At 45.5% G+C, this 18931-nt stretch overlaps 1 pseudogene across 1 annotated transcript in view; it reads right to left on the reverse strand.

Annotated features, from left to right (window-relative positions):
- Nucleotides 1-8576, reverse strand: part of LOC311122009 (sialoadhesin-like) — a 63896-nt pseudogene extending 55320 nt beyond the window's left edge. Inside the window, exons 1-5 of the transcript in view lie at nucleotides 8522-8576; nucleotides 7585-7929; nucleotides 7241-7456; nucleotides 6760-7080; nucleotides 1496-1726 (exon numbers count right to left, since the gene is read on the reverse strand). The product of the transcript in view is annotated as a sialoadhesin-like (transcript). The remainder of the gene's footprint in view (nucleotides 1-1495; nucleotides 1727-6759; nucleotides 7081-7240; nucleotides 7457-7584; nucleotides 7930-8521) is intronic.
- Nucleotides 8577-18931: the final 10355 nt, after the last annotated feature.

Here is an 18931-nt window from a genome sequence, read left to right on the forward strand (position 1 = left end):
ACTCACGGGTGGCAAAAAATAACTATTTGAACACCACGCCCCCGCTAAGCCACGCCTCCAATATAATTATCCAGTTTTTGAATGAATTGTAGAGTTACCACCCATGACTGTATTTGTTAATGACAGAGACATGGTTGTTGAATTCATACATTTTCAGTCCTGAGTTCTTAGGCGTGTTTATTCATTAAAATCAAACTCTTTATGACAATAGATTACATATCTCATAAGGCCTTATTTTGAGGCCTAATTTTACCCTAATACAATGGCCTGAAGTGTGTGGTTTACAGGCCACATCAGGCCTGCAAGTAGGCTTGAAAATATTTAGTAACTTTCCCCAAATTTCCAGATTTTCAATAAATACTGTTTGTAGGATTCCCTGCTTATTCTCTGCCGTTTCAGGAATCTTCCAACCGGGATTTCTGGAGTACCACCCCAGTAACAAACCTTTAGCTCCTTTTAGGTGGCAAAGATTCATAATTGTACTTTATGGTGGTTTTTAACGGTATTGATTGAGGGTACAAAAAATATGTTTTTACCCTGGGAAACAGAAATGTACCTTCACAATGTAGACCTTTATTTGAGAGTGAGAGTGTGATGATTGGGTAACACTTTACTTGACACCCAGTGTCATCACACGTTATGACACAGTCATAACCATGTCATAATATGTCATAACAGCTGACATAACTTGTCATAACCCATATATTGACACCTTTTGTGACATATATTGTGTTACTTTATGGCTGGTTATGACACCTACAGTGACATTTATTCAAGTATTTTTTTCCCTGCCAAGATATTTCTTTTCATTTGTTTCTTAAATCCTTTGTTGTTGTAATTAATTATTTACAGTCATGTTTTGTTCATCATATTTTAAATAAATACACTTTATGACACTGTCAGGAAGCATTATGATCATCCTGTGTCACTTTACTTGGACCAAGAAAATACACTTTGCAACACTGTCATGAAGCATTATGACCATCATAATCATATAAGCCAGATAGGCCTATCACATACAGGCCCTTATATCAGTCATCTGTTAAAAAGAGGGTGTCTTGTCCTGCTCCTGAAATCTGCTCCTGCATTCATCCCAGTCATCAGCAAAAGAGTATTGAGGTAGGTGCATGTCTGACATCAATGTGTGTGCAATTACAATGATAATTTAACATGGTCAATATTTTTTTTATATAAAGGAAAGTGTTACCGATAATTGTACCTTTATATTTTAAATATTGGGTACAAATATGTATCATTAAACTCTTTATCCGCACATGTACCCTAAAAGGTACCGAACAGTACCATGTGAGATCATTATGTGTACCTCTGAAGGTACATTATAGGCATTTTGATATTTTTGTACCCCAGGGAAAAATACTGTATCCTTAATTTCTAAGAGTGTATGACATTGTCATTTCTATGTCATTTGTCCCTTCTCATTGACCTTAAATGACTGATACTTGTTAAGTAGTGAACTAATTGCATTCATACTCACACACTGCAGGAGAGTAGAGATCCTCATGGTCTTTTACAGCACAGGAGTAACTGTCTGAATAAGAATTATTGACAGAGTATTGCCGAGATGTGGGCTCATGTAGAAGTTGTCCGTTCTTGTACCAGATGTAGGTGGGGTTGGGGTTGTCAGTCAGAGTACAGGTGGTGCTACAGGTCAGTGTCACACTATGTCCTTCTGATACTGTGTCAGGAGTCACCTTCACCTGCAGGTCTGAATGAAGAGAGAATAAAAACGTAAAAGTACAACCCTCATCATTTCCACCTACTACTACTAGAGATAAAGGATTACCAGTATATCATAATGTTCTGTAAGTGTAGTATTACCAGTATATCATAATGTTCTATAAGTGTAGTATTACCTGTATATCATAATGTTCTGTAAGTGTAGTATTACCAGTATTGTATAATGTTCTGTAAGTGTAGTACATTTACATTTTAGTCATTTAGCAGACGCTCTTATCCAGAGCGACTTACAGTTAGTGAATACATATTTTTTTATACTGGTCCCCCGTGGGAATCGAACCCACAACCCTGGCGTTGCAAACGCCATGCTCTATCAACTGAGCTACATCCCTGCCGGCCATTCCCTCCCCTACCCTGGACGACGCTGGGCCAATTGTGCGCCGCCCATGAGTCTCCCGGTCGCGGCCGGCTGCGACAGAGCCTGGATTCGAACCAGGATCTCTAGTAGCACAGTTAGCACTGCAATGCAGTGCCTTAGACCACTGCGCCACTCAGGAGTAGTATTACAGGTATAGTATAATGTTCTGTAAGTGTAGTATTACCAGTATATCATAATGTTCTGTAAGTGTAGGATTACACCGCTGGTCCTGCTCACACTGCCCTACCCTATGCTTTGACTTCTTTCTCCCCTCTCTCTCCAGATTAAATCTTGCGACTTGTGACGGCCGGCCGCCCAACAACCTGCCCGCTTGACCCTATCCCCTCCTCTCTTCTCCAGACCATTTCCGGAGACCTCACCTCGCTCATCAACTCATCCTTGTCCGCTGGCTATGTCCCTTCCATCTTCAAGAAAGCGAGAGTTGCACCCCTCCTCAAAAAACCTACACTCGATCCCTCCGGTGTCAACAACTACAGACCAGTATCTCTTCTTTCTTTTCTCTCCAAAACTCTTGAGCGTGCCGTCTATAGCCAACTCTCCTGCTATCTCTCTCAGAATGACCTTCTTGATCAAAACCAGTCAGGTTTCAAGACTGGTCATTCAACTGAGACTGCTCTTCTCTGTGTCACGGAGGCTCTCCGCACTGCTAAAGCTAACTCTCTCTCCTCTGCTCTCATCCTTCTAGACCTATCTGCTGCCTTTGATACTGTGAACCATCAGATCCTCCTCTCCACCCTCTCCGAGTTGGGCATCTCCGGCGCGGCTCACTCTTGGATTGCGTCCTACCTGACAGGTCGCTCCTATCAGGTGGCGTGGCGAGAATCTGTCTCCGCACCACGTGCTCTCACCACTGGTGTCCCCCAGGGCTCAGTTCTAGGCTCTCTCCTATTCTCTCTATACACCAAGTCACTTGGCTCTGTCATATCCTCACATGGTCTCTCCTATCATTGCTACGCAGACGACACACAATTAATCTTCTCCTTTCCCCCTTCTGATAACCAGGTGGCGAATTGCATCTCTGCATGTCTGGCAGACATATCAGTGTGGATGTCGGATCACCACCTCAAGCTGAACCTCGACAAGACGGAGCTGCTCTTCCTCCCGGGGAAGGACTGCCCGCTCCATGATCTCGCCATCACGGTTGACAACTCCGTTGTGTCCTCCTCCCAGAGTGCAAAGAACCTTGGCGTGACCCTGGACAACACCCTGTCATTCTCCGCTAACATCAAAGCGGTGACCCGATCTTGTAGGTTCATGCTCTACAACATTCGGAGAGTACGACCCTACCTTACACAGGAAGCGGCACAGGTCCTAATCCAGGCACCTGTCATCTCCCGTCTGGATTACTGCAACTCGCTGTTGGCTGGGCTCCCTGCCTGTGCCATTAAAACCCTACAACTCATCCAGAACGCTGCAGCAGGTCTGGTGTTCAACCTTCCCAAGTTCTCTCACATCACCCCTCTCCTCCGCACACTCCACTGGCTTCCAGTTGAAGCTCGCATCTGCTACAAGACCATGGTGCTTCCCTACGGAGCTGTGAGGGGAACGGCACCTCCTTACCTTCAGGCTCTGATCAGTCCCTACACCCAAACGAGGGCATTGCGTTCTTCCACCTCTGGCCTGCTGGTCCCCCTACCTCTGCGGAAGCACAGTTTCCGCTCAGCCAAGTCAAAACTGTTCGCTGCTCTGGCACCCCAATGGTGGAACAAGCTCCCTCGCTATGCCAGGACAGCGGAGTCACTGACCTCCTTCCGGAGACACTTGAAACCCTACCTCTTTAAGGAATACCTGTGATAGTATAAAAGTAATCCTTCTACCCCACCCCCCTACCCCACCCCGACAAAAAATAAATAAAAATAAACAACAACAAAAAAATGTTATATATATATATATATATATATATATATATATATATATATATATATATATATAGTGGGGAGAACAAGTATTTGATACACTGCCGATTTTGCAGGTTTTCCTACTTACAAAGCATGTAGAGGTCTGTGATTTTTATCATAGGTACACTTCAACTGTGAGAGACGGAATCTAAAACAAAAATCCAGAAAAACACATTGTATGATTTTTAAGCAATTAATTTGCATTTTATTGCATGACATACGTATTTGATCACCTACCAACCAGTAAGAATTCCGGCTCTCAAAGACCTGTTAGTTTTTCTTTAATTAGCCCTCCTGTTCTCCACTCATTACCTGTATTAACTGCACCTGTTTGAACTCGTTACCTGTATAAAAGACACATGTCCACACACTCAATCAAACAGACTCCAACCTCTCCACAATGGCCAAGACCAGAGAGCTGTGTAAGGACATCAGGGATAAAATTGTAGACCTGCACAAGGCTGGGATGGGCTACAGGACAATAGGCAAGCAGCTTGGTGAGAAGGCAACAACTGTTGGCGCAATTATTAGAAAATGGAAGAAGTTCAAGATGACGGTCAATCACCCTCGGTCTGGGGATCCATGCAAGATCTCACCACGTGGAGCATCAATGATCATGAGGAAGGTGAGGGATCAGCCCAGAACTACACGGCAGGACCTGGTCAATGACCTGAAGAGAGCTGGGACCACAGTCTCAAAGAAAACCATTAGTAACACACTATGCCGTCATGGATTAAAATCCTGCAGCGCACGCAAGGTCCCCCTGCTCAAGCCAGCGCATGTCCAGGCCTGTCTGAAGTTTGCCAATGACCATCTGGATGATCCAGAGGAGGAATGGGAGAAGGTCATGTGGTCTGATGAGACAAAAATAGAGCTTTTTGGTCTAAACTCCACTCGCGGTGTTTGGAGGAAGAAGAAGGATGAGTACAACCCCAAGAACACCATCCCAACTGTGAAGCATGGAGGTGGAAACATCATTCTTTGGGGATGCTTTTCTGCAAAGGGGACAGGACGACTGCACCGTATTGAGGGGAGGATGGATGGGGCCATGTATCACGAGATCTTGGCCAACAACCTCCTTCCCTCAGTAAGAGCATTGAAGATGGGTCGTGGCTGGGTCTTCCAGCATGACAACGACCCAAAACACACAGCCAGGGCAACAAAGGAGTGGCTCTGTAAGAAGCATCTCAAGGTCCTGGAGTGGCCTAGCCAGTCTCCAGACCTGAACCCAATAGAAAATCTTTGGATGGAGCTGAAAGTCTGTATTGCCCAGCGACAGCCCCAAAACCTGAAGGATCTGGAGAAGGTCTGTATGGAGGAGTGGGCCAAAATCCCTGCTGCAGTGTGTGCAAACCTGGTCAAGACCTACAGGAAACGTATGATCTCTGTAATTGCAAACAAAGGTTTCTGTACCAAATATTAAGTTCTGCTTTTCTGATGTATCAAATACTTATGTCATGCAATAAAATGCTAATTATTACTTAAAAATCATGCAATGTGATTTTCTGGATTTTTGTTTTAGATTCCGTCTCTCACAGTCGAAGTGTACCTTTGATAAAAATTACAGACCTCTACATGCTTTGTAAGTAGGAAAACCTGCAAAATCGGCAGTGTATCAAATTATTGTTCTCCCCACTGTATACAACAAATGAAAATTAAAAATATGCTCTAAAAATTAACAAATTAGAAAAATATATTTCTAAAAAATGTGTAAATTGGTTGTCCCACTGGCTATCATAATGCGAATGCACCAATTTGTAAGTAGCTCTGGATAAGAGCGTCTGCTAAATGACGTAAATGTAAATGTAAATTACCTGTATATAATAATGTTCTGTAAGTGTAGTATTACCAGTATATCATAGTGTTCTGTAAGTGTAGTATTACCAGAATATCATAATGTTCTGTAAGTGTAGTATTACCAGTTTATCATAGTGTTCTGTAAGTGTAGTATTACCAGTATATCATAATGTTCTGTAAGTGTAGTGTTACCAGTATATCATAATGTTATGTAAGTGTAGTATTACCAGTTTATCATAGTGTTCTGTAAGTGTAGTATTACCAGTATATCATAATGTTATGTAAGTGTAGTATTACCTGTATATAATAATGTTCTGTAAGTGTAGTATTACCTGTATATCATAATGTTCTGTAAGTGTAGTATTACCAGTATAACATACTGTTCTGTAACTGTAGTATTACCTGTATATAATAATGTTCTATAAGTGTAGTATTACCAGTATATCATAATGTTCTGTAAGTGTAGTATTACCAGTTTATCATAGTGTTCTGTAAGTGTAGTATTACCAGTATATCATAATGTTCTGTAAGTGTAGTATTACCAGTTTATCATAGTGTTCTGTAAGTGTAGTATTACCAGTATATCATAATGTTCTGTAAGTGTAGTATTACCAGTATATCATGATGTTCTGTAAGTGTAGTATTACCAGTATATCATAATTTTATGTAAGTGTAGTATTACCAGCTTATCATAGTGTTCTGTAAGTGTATTATTACCAGTATATCACAATGTTCTGTAAGTGTAGTATTACCAGTATATCATAATGTTCTGTAAGTGTAGTATTACCAGTATATCATAATGTTCTGTAAGTGTAGCACTACCAGTATATCATAATGTTCTGTAAGTGTAGTATTACCAGTATATCATAATGTTCTGTAAGTGTAGTATTACTTGTATATTATAATGTTCTGTAAGTGTAGTATTACCTGTGACAGACAGACTTGTTCCAGGGAAGCTGTACCCCCATCCTGAGATCTGTGTGTTGAATCTGAATTTATACTCAGCTGAGTCGCTCTCTCTCAGATCTGTGATTCTCAGGGTGGAGGGAAGGCTCTCCAGGGCCCGGCCTGCATACTCTGGGTCTCTGGCTAGGTCCTCAGGGGCCGACTTATCACTTCTAAACCAGAATGTTGTTTTGATCGGATGATAACTGAAATAAGTACAGGATATGTCCACTGATGACCCCTTCAAGGCACAGATTCTCTTGTCGGTGTAAGTCACTCTGTTACAGCTCTGATCCTGAACACCTGAAACATAATGACAATGAGGGCATGATGTACACAATACAATTATGAGCTGCAGTAATCCTGTGTTACAGTTATGTTAGATAACTGTGAGGGCTGTTTAGCAGACAGAATAGTTATACTTGAAAAGTTATACTAAATACTGAGGTAAGTCCACACTCACACACTGCAGGAGAGTGGAGATCCTCATGGCCTTTTACAGCACAGGAGTAGCTGTCTGCAGCATCAGGGTAGACTGAATAGGGGGAAGTGTTGTCAGTTACTATCTGTCCGTTCTTGTACCAGATGTAGGTGGGGTTACCAGTCAGAATACAGGTGGTGCAAGTCAGTGTCTTCCATGCTGATACAAATGAATAAGGAGTCACCTTCACCTGCAGATCTGGAGTAGATCACAGCACATTACAACCATTAGTCATCTGACATATTTTCTAGTCACATTACATTCATTTTTTAAAGACAAAATACTACAATTTCCAGAACTAAATTGACAGAATAATATCACTGTACCTGTGACAGACAGAGTGACTCCAGGACTGCCAGTATATCTCCCTCCGGTCTGATCTGTTATAAATCTGAACTTGTACGTAGCTGCGTCACTCTCTCTCAGGTCTGTGATTCTCAGAGTGCAGTCATTCTTGTTATCTCTATGGTACGTCACACGATCTTTGTATTCTGGGTCATCACTCAGACTAACAGGATTCCCCTCAGCATCATTTTTAGTGAACCAGAAGGTTGTTGTGACTGTACCACTGGGATATGTGTAAGAGCAGGACAGTTCCACTGTTGACCCCTTCAAGGCACAGATACTCTGAGGGGTGTAAGTCACACTCCAGCCATCCTGACCCAGTACAACTGAAACACACAGTCACATATTTTAAGTCATTTAGCAGACGCTCTTATCCAGAGCGACTTACAGTTAGTGAGTGCATACATGATATTATTATTATTATTTTTTTTTTTCATTCTGGCCCCCCGTGGGAAACGAACCCACAACCCTGGCATTGCAAACGCCATGCTCTACCAACTGAGCTACATCCCTGCCGGCCATTCCCTCCCCTACCCTGGACGACGCTGGGCCAATTGTGCGCCGCCCCATGGGTCTCCCGGTCACGGCCGGCTACGACAGAGCCTGGATACGAACCAGGATCTCTAGTGGCACAGCTAGCACTGCGATGCAGTGCCTTAGACAACTGCGCCACTCGGGATGATATTACATGAAGCAAAGGTCTATCGGCTTACACTGACAGGAGGGTTTGTCCACACTTTGTTGCCGTACTGTGGTTGCTGAGTTGAGTGTGAATGGAAACGATACATAAGCATCACTCAGTGAGGTGTGAAAGATAATTGTTTCAGAAAAGCTGAAGCGCCAAACAGATGATGCCATTGAACACACCAGAATAACATTAAGATAACATTACTAAAACAGTAATGAATGAGGCCATACCTGTTACAGACCAGAGAAAGACCACCAATACACTTCCTGCTGTTCTCAAGGCCATTGTTGCATCTCCCACCCTGCAGTCTTAGAAACATAAACAACAACTCACTCTATAGCTGGTGAATAACTACACCTGATACATTAAAAAAAGCACAAAGTGTCTCAGCGTAGACTAGGAGTGCTGATCTAGGATCAGTTTAGCTTTTAGATCATTACTATGGACCAGGGAGACCTGATCCACTATGGACCAGGGAGACCTGATCCTACATCAGCACTCCTACACTGAGACACTTAATGAATACTGGCCCTGATGTAATAATACCAATAATAATAATAACGTAAAAACTATATAATATAGCGTACTTACAGAGTGAAGGGGAGAGGTCTTGTACAGTGAGTCAACTTACTGGTGTAGCAGTGCATAGAAACAAGAAGTGTGAGTTCTGTGGTTGATTGGCACATTTTGAAAGTAACCTAGTCAGGGATTTAAGACAACAACATGAATCAACAGCATGTCAGAAAAAGGATGTAGTGTATCTAAATATAAAATATGACCACATAGCTAGTTGCATTTCTTAATTTGTGCCCCCCAAAAATGTAAGAGGCAAAATGCAGCCCATTTTCAATGTAGTCTTATCTTTAAATACAGATCCAAAATAACGTGTTGACTGGGATGTACATGATTTCTTAACCCTCATACTACCGACTGGGGTCCTTATGACCCCAGAGGCATATTTTTGATCATAGCCCAAATGTGGTTTATTCAATTTGTCATGTCTTTGTCAATAAACTTGTTCTTAATAAATCTAAATCATTGTTTAGTGTTTGTGTATCAATATGGACTTTAAAAATTCAAGTCCTTTGGGGTCAGGTTGACACCAGGCAAAAACACCTAATTCCACCTATAGTAATTTCATAGATAGGACCTTTATTATAATTTAAGTTTCTCTGGAGACATAATAAGTTATCCATACCACCAGAGGTGTGGACCTGTATCAGGGATTTTGACCAGATAGACAGATCATCTGCAGAGATATATCTCCCCATGTACTCGATTTTAGTTGCCTTTATACCCTGTATCATGTGTAAAAAAAGGCTGGCCCTTTCAATCTGATTGGCATTCAGACCTGTCAATCACCCGCCCATGCCAACCAATCAGGGCTCTTGGACTCACTCCAGGGCTCTGCCCCCGACACCTCAAGTTAGTGCATGTTTACATTTTTATTTTACCTTTATTTAACTAGGCAAGTCAGTTAAGAACAAATTCGTATTTACAATGACGGCCTACAGCGGCCAAACCCAGACGACGCTGGGCCAATTGTGCGCCGCCCTATGGGACTGGCAATCACGTCCGGTTGTGATACAGCCTGGAATCGAACCAAGGGGTCTGTAGTGACGCCTCAAGCACTGAGATGCAGTGCCTTAGACCAAAATTCTGTATTAGCATGGGCAGCACCATTTGAATGTATTCAACAGGGTGGGACTTCCAACCTTATTGGCTGATCCCTCCTGGTGAGCCAGTTGGAGTCATGACCAACCGGGTAATCAGAAGGGAGGGAGAGGGGGTTTGTCGCCCCCTTGGGCTCGTACAGTGGAGGAGATCTTCGTGCGCTATACTCAGCCTTGTCTCAGGGTAGTAGGTTGGTGGTCTGTTGATATCCCTCTGGTGGTGTGAGGGCTGTGCTTTGGCAAAGTGGGTGGGGTTATAGCCTGCTTGGTTGGCCCTGTCCGGGGGTATCGTCGGATGGGGTCACAGTGTCTCCCGACCCCCCCCCCCCACCCCCTGTCTCAGCCTCCAGTACAGTGGCTTGCGAAAGTATTCACCCCCCTTGGCATTTTCCCTATTTTGTTGCCTTACAACCTGAATTAAAATTGATTTTTGGGGGGTTTGTATAATTTGATTTACACAACATGCCTACCACTTTGAAGATGCAAAATATTTGTTATTGTGAAACAAACAAGAAATAAGACAAAAAAAACAGAAAACTTGAGCGTGCATAACTATTTACTCCCCCAAAGTCAATACTTTGTAGAGCCACCTTTTGCAGCAATTACAGCTGCAAGTCTCTTGGGGTACTTGGCACATCTACCCACTGGGATTTTTTCCCATTCTTCAAGGCAAAACTGCTCCAGCTCCTTCAAGTTGGATGGGTTCCGCTGGTGTACAGCAATCTTTAAGTCATACCACAGATTCTCAATTGGATTGAGGTCTGGGCTTTGACTAGGCCATTCCAAGACATTTAAATGTTTCCCCTTTTACCACTCGAGTGTAGCTTTAGCAGTATGCTTAGGGTTATTGTCCTGCTGGAAGGTGAACCTCCGTCCCAGTCTCAAATCTCTGGAAGACTGAAAAAGGTTTCCCTCAAGAATTTCCCTGTATTTAGCGCCATCCATCATTCCTTCAATTCTGACCAGTTTCCCAGTCCCTGCCGATGAAAAACATTCACATTTTAGTCATTTAGCAGACGCTCTTATCCAGAGCGACTTACAGTTAGTGAGTGCATACATTTTCATACTGGCCCCCCGTGGGAAACGAACCCACAACCCTGGCATTGCAATCGCCATGCTCTACCAACTGAGCTACACGGGGCCAGCATGATGCTGCCACCACCATGCTTCACTGTGGGGATGGTGTTCTCGGGGTGATGAGAGGTGTTGGGTTTGCGCCAGACATAGCGTTTTCCTTGATGGCCAAAAAGCTCAATTTTAGTCTCATCTGACCAGAGTACCTTCTTCCATATGTTTGGTGAGTCTCCCACATGCCTTTTGGCAAACACCAAACGTGTTTGCTTATTTTTTTCTTTAAGCGATGGCTTTTTTCTGGCCACTCTTCCGTAAAGCCCAGCTCTGTGGAGTGTACGGCTTAAAGTGGTCCTATGGACAGATACTCCAATCTCCACTATGGAGCTTTGCAGCTCCTTGAGGGTTATCTTTGGTCTCTTTGTTGCCTCTCTGATTAATGCCCTCCTTGCCTGGTCCGTGGGTTTTGGTGGGTGGCCCTCTCTTGGCAGGTTTGTTGTGGTGCCATATTCTTTCAATTTTTTTATAATGGATTTAATGGTGCTCCGTGGGATGTTCAAACTTTCAGATATTTTTTTATAACCCAACCCTGATCTGTACTTCTCCACAACTTTGTCCCTGACCTGTTTGGAGAGCTCCTTGGTCTTCATGGTGCCGCTTGCTTGGTGGTGCCCCTTGCTTAGTGGTGTTGCAGACTCTGGGGCCTTTCAGAACAGGTGTATATATACTGAGATCATGTGACAGATCATGTGACACTTAGATTGCACACAGGTGGACTTTATTTAACTACTTATGTGACTTCTGAAGGTAATTGGTTGCACCAGATCTTATTTAGGAGCTTCATAGCAAAGGGGGTGAATACATATATACGCACCACTTTTCCGTTATATATTTTCTAGAATTTTTTTTAAACAAGTTATTTTTTTCATTTCACTTCAACAATTTGTCCATTACATGAAATCCAAATAAAAATCAATTTAAATTATAGGTTGTAATGCAACAAAATAGGAAAAACGCCAAGGGGGATGAATACTTTTGCAAGGCACTGTTTCTATGCTGCAATAGTCTATGTGCCGGGGGTGAAGAGTCAGTCTGTTATATCTGGTGTTATTCTCCTGTCTTATCCAGTGTCCTGTGTGAATTTAAGTATGCTCCCTCTAATTCTCTCTCTCTCCCTCCCATCCCGGAGGACCTGAGCCCTAGGACCATGCCTCAGGACTACCTGGCCTGATAACTCCTTGCTGTCTCCAGTCCACCTGGTCGTGCTGCTGCTCCAGTTTCCACTCTTCTGCCCACGGCTATGGAACCCTGACCTGTTCACCTTACGTGCTACCTTGTTCCAGACCTGCTGTTTTCAACTTCTCTCTCTACCGCACATGCTATTTCAACTTCTAAATGCCCGGCTATGAAAAGCAAAGTGACATTTACTCCTGATGTACTGACCGGTTGCAACCTCTACAACCTCTGTGATTATCATTTGACGCTGCTGGTCATCTATGAACGTTTGAACATCTTGGAGAAAAATCTGACCTTAATGGCCATGTAGTGTTATAATCTCCACCCAGCACAGCCAGAAGGGGACTGGCCTCCCCTCAGAGCCTGATTCCTCTCTAGGTTTCATCCTAGGTTTCTGCCTTTCTAGGGAGTTTTTCCTAGCCACCGTGCTTCTACATCTGCATTGCTTGCTGTTTGGGGTTTTAGGCTGGGTTTCTGTATAGCACTTTGTGACATCTGCTGATTTAAAAAGAGCTTTATAAATAACATTTGATTGATTGATTGATCTGCCAATCGTGAAAAATAAAATGGACTACTTCAAAATGGAGATTGCCTCAATGATGCTGCCCATGCTGTCACAGACTCTATAATGGCACAGATACAAAGATGAGTCCTCTATCTATCTCTATGATGCAATTGCAAGGAGAAGAAAGTGTTGTGCTGGTGGACTGTTCACATGCTGTTTCCCAACCTAAGTGTTGTGTGGGTCAATTGGCATGTAAGTTTGTGCATATTCTCTGGGGGATATTTGGTGTGATAACTAATGTTGTTTATACAGTACCTGCCCTGCACTAGGTGTTTGTAGATAAGTACGATCAGTTGTAAGACCACTCATTTTCAGTTATTTGAAAGGAAATCATCTCCCAAATATCACTATTTCTAAAACAAGCCACAGAAAGTTGGTTGCAATTTCAATTTAATCTTCCAGAAACGACAGAACAAATAATGTGGTTAAATTCAAATATACTAATTGACAAAAAAACGTTATTTTTTGACAGAATGTTTAAAAAAGGTATAATCTTCGTAAATGATATCATCGGTAGGACTGGTGGAGTTGTCGCATATGCAGCTAACAAAAACATATGGAAATGTCTGCTCTACCCAAAATTACAACCAAATAATTGCAGCCTTACCGCAAAAGTGGAAGAGGAAAGTGGAAGGGGGAGAAAGTAAGGAACTTCTCTGTCGGCCTTTCATTAAAGAACATAATTGGTTAAGGAAAACTGTGATAAATAAAAAAGTATATCAGTTTCATTTAAGAACCAAAGGATTGACAGCCGTCCCATATAGATTGCAAAATAGTTGGGAAGAGATTGACGTACCGATCCCATGGCATAGTGTTTATGAACTGACACGCAAAACACTGGATTCAAAAATTAGAATCTTTCAATTTAAATTATTATATAAAATTATTGCTACCAATAGAATGTTATTTATATGGGGGATACAATCTTCCCAGCTCTGCAGATTTTGCTGTGAAGAGACAGAATCATTAGATCATTTGTTTTGGTTCTGTCCATTTGTAGCTTGTTTTTGGACACAGGTCCAGGAATGGCTAAAGGATTGCAATATTTACCTGGAGCTAACCTTGCAGATAGAATTACTGGGTGATCTGAAAAGTCATAGTCAATCGATCAATAATATAATAATACTTTTAGCAAAAATGTTTATTTTTAATTCACAATCTGTAGAAGCAAATGAGAATAGAAAGGTTCAGAACTTTTGTAAAACATCACAGTACGGTTGAAATATATATGGCAAATAGAAATCCTATATGGATGGTGTTAAGAGATAGATGGGAGGTATTGAATGGAGTTGAAGGATGGGACTAATAACAAGATAACTAATAATGTAAGCATACTGTGTCCACAATAAGTATATAGGTTGTATGTTGGGAGCTTTTGGGAAAGAGCACAGTTATAAAGATATGGCATATAGAAGCAAACCGGATGGACATCATGAAAATGATCGGAGAGGTTGAGAGTAGTAGTTCAGGAGCAAAAACAAATAAAATAGAATTATTGTAAAATTGACTGTGTTCATAAGGTGTAGATAGTAAGTATAGGCTGGAAGTAGAGGCCTGGGCATTGTTGTTCACTAGTTTACTCCAAGTAGGGAAAGGATGGCGGGGTTGAAAAGTAATAAAGGGGAGTATATATATATATATATATATATATATATATATATATATATATAAACATGGGGGATTGGAAGTGATGCAGACAATTACGGGGACGGCCAGGAGGGCGCGGAGCAGGGCGAGTCGGATGGCGACGGTGGAAATCCCTCAAGAGGGAGGGATCGAGGATGTCCCGCCTTGGGACTCAGCACCGTTCCTCCGGACCGTACCCCTCCCACTCCACGAGATACTGAAGGCCCCCCACGCCGGGGCCCCCTCAATGTCCAGAGGAGGTGGAGGAACCTCCCGTACCTCAGACTCCTGGAGCGGACCAGCTACCACCAGCCTGAGGAGAGACACATGAAACGAGGGGTTAATACGGTATTCAGGGGGGAGTAACAACCTATATGTCACCTCGTTTATTCTCCTCAGGACTTTAAACAGCCCCACAAACCACGGGCTCAGCTTCAGGCAGGGCAGGCGGCGGGGCAGATTCCGGGTCGAGAGCCAGACCCGATCCCCCGGTACGAACACCGGGGCCTCCCTGCGGTGGCGGTCAGCGTTGGCCTTCTGACGACGCACGGCGCGCTGGAGGCGAACGTGGGCAGCGTCCCAAATCTCCTCAGCGTGCCGAAACCCGTCATCCACTGCGGGAGCCTCGGTCTGGCTCTGGTGCCACAGTGCCAGGACTGGTTGGTACCCCAAACCACATTGGAAGGGTGTTAGGTTAGTGGAGGAGTGGCGGAGAGAGTTCTGAGCATATTCAGCCCATGGCAGGAAAACCGACCACTCCCCCAGCCGGTCCTGGCAGGAAAACCGACCACTCCCCCGGCCGATCCTGACAGGAGGTCCGCAGGAACCTACCCACATCTTGATTCACCCTTTCCACCTGCCCATTGCTCTCGGGGTGAAAACCAGAGGTCAGGCTGACCGAGACCCCCAGACGTTCCATGAACGCCTTCCAGACTCTAGACATGAACTGGGGACCTCGGTCGGACACTATATTCTCTGGTACCCCGTAGTGCCGGAAGACGTGAGTAAACAGAGCCTCCGCAGTTTGTAGGGCCGTGGGGAGACCGGGCAGAGGAAGGAGGCGGCAGGACTTTGAAAAGCGGTCCACAATGACCAGGATCGTGGTGTTTTCCACTCATCCCCTTCCCGAATACGCACCAGGTTGTAGGCACTCCTGAGGTCTAATTTGGTGAAAAAACGGGCCCCATACATTGACTCAATCACTGAAGGAATGAGGGGAAGAGGATAACTAAATCGTACCATCACATTATTCAGTGGTCGATAATCAATGCACGGGCGTAAACCGCCATCTTTCTTCTTCATAAAGAAGAAACTCGAGGAGGCAGGTGAAATGGAGGGACGTATATACCCCTAGCGCAGGGACTCGGTGACGTATATTTCTATAGCCTCCGTTTCAGCCTGCGACAGGGATACACATGACTCCTGTCAATGGCTGATGTGGATGTGGTGTAGACTTTACTGGAAGACACGACAATACAAAGAAAAGGGCCTCAACAAAACAAGGAGGCGAGCGATTACGCAACAGTGCGCAAAATACTCCAAAATGCACAAAATACGCAAAAGTGCGTCAGAACTCTAAACACTATAGAGCGAAATACCAGCACCTACGGACAGGCGGAACATTTACACACAACTCACTACAAACAAAACGAGACACTTATAGGGAACATAATTAACACAAAAAGGAAACAGGTGTACAAGGAAGACAAAACCAAACAAACATCGATAACATTCAACGGTGGCAGCTAGTACTCCGGGGACGACGAACGCCGAAGCCTGCCCGAGCAAGGAGGAGGAGCAGCCTCGGCCGAAACCGTGACAGTACCCCCCCCTTGACGCGCGGCTCCAGCCGTGCGCCGACCCCGGCCTCGGGGACGACCAGGACGACGCAGAGCAGGGCGCGTGGGATGACCACGGTGGAACTCAGTCAGGAGAGACGGGTCTAAGATGTCCCTCCTCGGCACCCAGCACCGTTCCTCCGGGCCGTACCCCTCCCACTCCACGAGATATTGGAGACCCCCCATCCGGCGTCTCGATTCCAAGATTGACCGAACTGTGTACGCCGGAGCCCCCTCGATGTCCAATGGGGGCGGAGGAGTCTCTCTTATCTCACAGTCCTGGAGTGGACCAGCTACCACCGGCCTGAGAAGAGACACATGGAACGAGGGGTTAATGTGATAATCAATAGGCAGTTGTAACCTGTAACACACCTCGTTCAATCTCCTCAAGACTTTAAATGGCCCCACAAACCGCCGACCCAGCTTCCGGCAGGGCAGGCGGAGGGGCAGGTTTCGAGTCGAGAGCCAGACTCGATCTCCAGGTGCGTACACCGGACCCTCACTGCGGTGGAGATCGGCGCTCGCCTTTTGTCGACGGATGGCCCGCTGCAGATGGACGTGTGCAGCGTTCCACGTCTCTTCCGAGCGCCGCACCCACTCATCCACCGCAGGAGCCTCGATCTGGCTCTGATGCCAAGGTGCCAGAACCGGCTGATACCCTAACACACATTGGAAAGGGGTTAGGTTGGTGGAGGAGTGGCGGAGAGAGTTCTGTGCCATCTCTGCCCAAGGGATATACCTCGCCCACTCCTCCGGCCGGCCCTGGCAATAAGATCTCAGAAACCTACCCACATCCTGGTTCACTCTTTCTACCTGCCCATTGCTCTCTGGGTGGTACCCCGAGGTAAGGCTCACCGAGACCCCCAAGCGCTCCATGAACGCCCTCCAGACTCTGGAGGTGAACTGGGGACCTCGATCAGACACGATATCCTCGGGCACCCCGTAGTGTCGAAAGACGTGGGTGAACAGTGCCTCAGCGGTCTGTAGGGCAGTAGGGAGACCCGGCATTGGAAGGAGACGACAGGCCTTAGAGAACCGATCCACAACGACCAGTATAGTGGTATTCCCCTGAGAGGGGGGAAGGTCTGTAACGAAATCCACCGAGAGGTGAGACCAGGGTCGTTGTGGAACGGGCAGGGGTTGTAACTTCCCCCTGGGCAGGTGTCTAGGCGCCTTACACTGGGCGCACACCGAGCAGGAGGAGACATAAACCCTCACATCCCTGGCTAACGTTGGCCACCAGTACTTAGTGCTAAGGCAGTGCACCGTCCGGCCAATACCTGGATGTCCAGAGGAGGGGGACGTATGAGCCCAATAAATCAGCCGATCCCGAACCTCGAGCGGAAAGTACGCCCGACCCACAGGACACTCTGGGGGACTAGGGTCGGTACGCAACGCCCGCGCGATCTCCGCATCGACCTCCCACACTACCGGTGCCACCAGACAAGACTCCGGCAGTATGGGAGTGGGCTCAATGGACCTCTCCTCTGTGTCATACCGCCGGGACAGGGCGTCTGCCTTACCATTCTGGGACCCAGGGATGTACGTTATTTTAAATACGAACCGGGTTAGAAACATGTTCCACCGAGCCTGACGAGGGTTCAATCTCCTAGCTGCCCGGATGTACTCCAGGTTACGGTGGTCAGTCAAAATGAGAAAAGGGTGTTGAGCCCCCTCAAGCCAATGCATCCACACCTTTAGGGCCTGTACCACGGCTAACAGCTCCCTGTCCCCTACGTCATAATTTCGCTCCGCTGGGCTGAGCTTCTTGGAATAAAAAGCACAGGGGCGGAGTTTAGGTGGCGTGCCGGACCGTCGCGACAATACGGCCCCTACACCGGCCTCTGACGCGTCCACCTCTACCTGGAATGGTAAAGAGGGGTCCGGATGCGCCAGCACCGGAGCCGAAGTAAACAGGTCCTTCAGTCTCCCAAATGCCCTGTCCGCCTCAGCTGACCACTGCAAACGCACCGGACCACCCTTCAGCAGGGACGTTATGGGAGCTGCCACCTGTCCAAAACCCTGGATAAACCTCCGGTAGTAATTGGCAAAACCCAAGAACTGCTGCACCTCTTTAACCGTGGTTGGGGTTTGCCAATTACGCACGGCTGACACACGGTCAACCTCCATCCTCACACCTGACGCGGACAACCGATAACCCAAAAAGGAGACAGACTCCTGGAAAAACAGACATTTCTCTGCCTTGACATACAAGTCGTGCTCCAACAGCCTCCCCAACACTCGGCGCACCTGGGCTACATGCTCGGCTTGGGTAGAAGAGTACACTAGAATGTCGTCAATGTACACGACCACACCTTGCCCATGCATGTCCCGGAAGATCTCGTCCACAAAGGATTGGAAGACTGAAGGAGCATTCATTAACCCGTATGGCATGACTAGATACTCGTAATGACCCGAGGTGGTACTAAATGCTGTCTTCCATTCATCTCCCTCCCTAATGCGCACCAAGTTGTAGGCGCTCCTGAGATCCCGTTTTGTGAAGAAACGCGCTCCGTGCAATGATTCCGTCATAGTCGCAATCAGAGGGAGTGGATAACTGTATTTCACAGTAATCTGATTGAGACTACGGTAATCAATACACGGGCGCAACCCTCCATCCTTCTTCTCCAC

The sequence above is a fragment of the Coregonus lavaretus genome, assembly GCF_964263955.1.
Source record: "Coregonus lavaretus genome assembly, contig: HAP1_SCAFFOLD_419, whole genome shotgun sequence".
NCBI lineage: Eukaryota > Metazoa > Chordata > Actinopteri > Salmoniformes > Salmonidae > Coregonus > Coregonus lavaretus.